This window comes from Petaurus breviceps, unplaced genomic scaffold, assembly GCF_028583685.1.
Source record: "Petaurus breviceps papuanus isolate PSGF00001 unplaced genomic scaffold, PetGlider_PUasm1.0 174, whole genome shotgun sequence".
In the NCBI taxonomy this organism is placed as follows: domain Eukaryota; kingdom Metazoa; phylum Chordata; class Mammalia; order Diprotodontia; family Petauridae; genus Petaurus; species Petaurus breviceps.
In genome coordinates this window covers 29032407-29036776 of record NW_027185761.1, presented here as the reverse complement: position 1 = coordinate 29036776, position 4370 = coordinate 29032407, and the positions used below count along the sequence as shown (strand labels likewise).

Sequence of the window (4370 nt, the reverse complement as noted above, 5' to 3'; positions counted from 1 at the left end):
ATGATACAGTGCCATTTCATGTAATCAGAAACAATTAGAGCTTATGTAGAGTTTATGTAGTCCAATACAACTTAGAGTTCATCTAGTCCATTCCAAATTTTACACAATAAGAAAGTAAAGTTAAAAGAAGTAAAGTAAGTGACTTATCCAAGGTCATACTGTTGATTACTATTACATTGCATCACCTCTAAGAGAATATGCCTTCTTAAACATCCATTTTTGTTCTGTTCATTTTTTTTCTTTTTGATAAATTTGGTTTTCTTATAATTTTATAGAAAACCTTGCAAGTTTTATTATGGGTAGATAATGTGGCAAGTTCCAAAAATGTTATAGAAAACCTTGCAAGTTTTATTATGGATAGATAATGTGGCAACTTTCATCAGTGACCTAAAGGCACTACTACGTGCTCTTGAATCAAGAATTTACTGCAAGTGTGGGAAATAAATTAGGTGAGGGTATTTGATAATGTTCAGGTGAGTAAACTCATGTAGAATTGACTAAAGGCAAAAGATGGAGAGATGACCCTTTCAAAATACATTCAAGGTTAAGAGATGAGTAGTCATTGAAATAGAAACACAACTTCAATGGACCCTCTTTATGTTTTGACCTTTAATTAAGTGCAAGTTTAGGCTCAATGGGGAGATATAGTTTCTAGGATTTTGGGTATGTGAGTGTCCTGCTACATCTATCCAATTTATCCCACATTTGAAGTATTATGTGCAGTTGCAAATTCCAAATATTAAGAAGACTGTTAAAAATTAATTGGTCTCTATATAATATATGTATCACAGTAAGCTTATGTTTAAGATAAAAATTGATGTCAGAGATTAGACAGGATTTAGTTTTTTTAATATAATATCAAGCAGGTCCAAGGATATTCCATATGTAAAAGATCATTTTTGTTGGTGGTTTACAGAAAAGATCATTATGCCTTGTAAAACAGATTTTATGTAATTATTTGGGATGGCTAGGTGATACAGTGCATATAATGCTGAGCTTGAAGTCAACAAGATTCAACTCGAGTTCAAATCTGGCCTCAGACACTTACTAGCTATGTGACCCTTGGCAAGTCACTTAACCACTTTTTTGCATCAATTTCCTCATCTGTAAAATGAGCTGGAGAAGTAAATGGCAAACCATTCCAGTATCTTTGCCCAGAAAACCCAAATGGGATCACAGTCACACACAACTGAAATGACTCTACCAAAACAACAATATTTTGGGTGGAAAGATTTAGATCTGGATCTTTTATTTCACTGGTACAGGACACTCTGCACCACAACTTTTAGTGTTAGCAAGTGACCAAGAGCACTGAAAGGTCAAATGATTTGCCCAGAGTGACAGAGCTAGTTTGTGTCAGAAGAATGACTTAAATCAAGTCCTCCTGACTTGGATGCCTATATCAGTGATGTAAAGAAACAGAAAACTACAGATTAACATTAACTATGTTGTAATGTATTTTTATTTATTCTGTTAAACATTTCCCAGTTATATTTTAATCTGATTCCAGAAGATTCTGGAGTTTTGCTGGCTGTTTGTGTAGCCACAAGTTTGACACCTGTGCTGTACATCACAGCTCCTTTGATTCAATCATCATATAAGTAAAATTTTCTTTCAAAATTGAAGGCATTCAAAATTTCAATGCCTGGGCATTCTTTCTAGCCACACAAATCTATAACTTAATAGATGGTCTTTAAGAGTTCCTTTAACTGAAAAAACATTGCCTTATGGACAATTTGGTAATGAATCTGAATTTCACTAGACCAGTTTTCAGGTATTAGTTCCAACTGGAAGTATCCTTAAAATGTTTTCAGCTTGATAGTACCTGCCCAACTTTGTTTCCAATAATACATTTCCTCCTTACTAGAAAAAAGGTATCTGAGAAGGGGAGCAATGGAACCATACACTAATTTATAAATCAATAAATATTTACTAAATACCTACCATGTGCCAATTATTGTGCTAAGTGCTGTGGATACAAAAAAAGAAGCAAAAGATAGGCCCTGGCCTTAAAAAGTTTACAGTCTAATAGAGCAGACAAGATGCCAACAATAAAAAAACAAGCTCTCTACAGGATAAAAGGAAATAATTTATAGGGGGAAGGCATAAGGATGAATCAGGATTAGGGAAGACATCCTGTGAGAGTTGGAAGTTTAGCTGGGAGTTAAAGGAAATCAAGTTGGTGAGTAGTGTAGCATTTTAAGCATAGAGGATAACCAGAGAAAATGCTCAGAGTGGTGGAATATGTTATTCTGTGGGGAACAGCCATAAAGCCCAGTGTCACTAGATTGAAAAGTGCATGGCAGGAAATAAGGTGTAAGAAGACTGGAAAGGTGGGGGAGGGGAGGTTATGAAGGGTTTTGAATGCCAAACAGAGAATTTTGTGTTTGATTGTGTAGGCAGTAAGGAGCAACTGAGGGTGTGTGTGTCTGTGTGTGCAGGTGTGGTGTGTGTGTGTGTGTGTGTGTGAGAGAGATCTTGAAATTTATACCACAGAAAATAATATACTCTTGACCAAAGCAAAACTTGAAGTTTGAACTACCAAGTGAAAAATCACTTTCATTTATATCTTAATGATATAGGTGTTTGTGTATGCATGTATCTTCACTAGCACTAATATGTAATTTATATAACCTTGTCTGGCTGCCCCAGAGGGTGACCAGAGATGGATAGACTGATGGAAAGATAATAGATTAATCTTGTGAACTTCAATAATATATTAGGAGTGACAACATAAGTAGAAGGCACACTGTCCCATTGCTGCGCGCTAAGGGAAAAAAGACAAAAATAAACCAAACCCAACTCAACATAAACCAAACTAGAATAGTATGAGGAGACTGAATTAAGTGGTCTAAACAAGATGCATTGCCTAAACCATTTAAGGAGACTCTTTGTGTAAAGGTTGGGACCAGAGAACTGGACATATTTTTGAACAAAATGTTTTATTAAAATCTCAGAGGTAAAAATGTCATTAAACCTTAAAGAGTTGTGACTTAATCAACTACTTTCCCCTAGAAAGCTGGTCCCCTGGAGAGAAGATTGATAACAAGCACCATCTTCTGGAGACATGCCGAATTGTAGAGTTCAGCTTTCTTCTCTAACCTAACAAGGAATATGTGACATGATGCAGACTAAGGGTAGTACTAACTTGAAGGGGTGAATGCTGGTTTCTCCTGCTCCTAGGTGCCACACAAGGCTTCAATAAATTACTGAGAATGTATACATCACTGTGGGACAGTGGCGTGCCATGGGGCTCTCAACATTTTATGGACTACAGTATAATTTCTTTCTAATCTCTTAATTAGTAAACAAACACTATTTTCTGAAGCATCTGAGGTTAATTGCTTATGAGGGACCTGGTAGCTACCCTTGAAAGTGTGCTAAAAAAATGGAGCCACCGGGCTAGGTTTCCGGTACCGGGCGCGCACATGTCTCTTTTCAGGAGGTCCCGCTTGCCAAAATGAAGTTTAATCCATTCGTGACCTCGGACCGAAGCAAGAACCGAAAGAGTCACTTCAATGCGCCCTCGCACATCCTGCGCAAGATCATGTCGTCCCCGCTCTCCAAGGAGCTGAGAGCAGAAATACAATGTGTGCTCGATGCCAATCCGGAAGGATGAAGAGGTCCAGGTGGTTCATGGACACTACAAAGGTCAGCAAGTTGGCAAGGTAGGTCAGGTTTACAGAAAGAAATACGTCATTTACATTGAGCGTGTACAACGTGGAAAAGCTAATGGCACAACTGTCCATGTGGGAATTCACCCTAGTAAGGTAGTTATCACCAGACTAAAACTGGACAAAGATCGCAAAAAGATTCTGGAGCGTAAAGCCAAATCCCGACAAGTTGGAAAGGAGAAGAGCAAATATAAGGAAGAAACCATTGAAAAGACGCAAGAATAAAATGGTCTGTTGTACAGTTGTAATTAAAAATGAAAATTAAGCATAAAAAAAAAAGACGGAGCCACCTCTTTTCACAGTAACAGGTGAGATGAAATAGACAAGTGAGAAATTCCCAAAGTATACATGGGTCCTTTGTGTCAGGGGGAAGACTGACACCTTTAGTCATTTTCCTTAATTCTGCCTTAACATATTCACATATAGACACAATCATCAGATGACCAGGAAGATATATAAATCAGAATACACAGAAATAACTTTGACAAGTTGCTGAAGTGAAGGCTCAAATAACAGCTTCTCAACATTGTTGTTGTATAAAATGCATACTCTTTAATTTCTTTAAAAATATTTAGAATATACCAACCATACAAAAATGAGATAGTCACAATAACATATGAATATAATGTATGTGTGTTTTGAGAGATATATAAAAATAATGTTTTGAAAGGGATGTATGTACATCCATATACACAT

General features: G+C 36.7%; 1 pseudogene; it reads left to right on the top strand.

Moving 5' to 3' along the window:
- The first annotated feature begins 3457 nt into the window (after positions 1-3457).
- LOC138158414 (large ribosomal subunit protein uL24-like) lies at positions 3458-3953 on the top strand (annotated as a pseudogene).
- Positions 3954-4370: the final 417 nt, after the last annotated feature.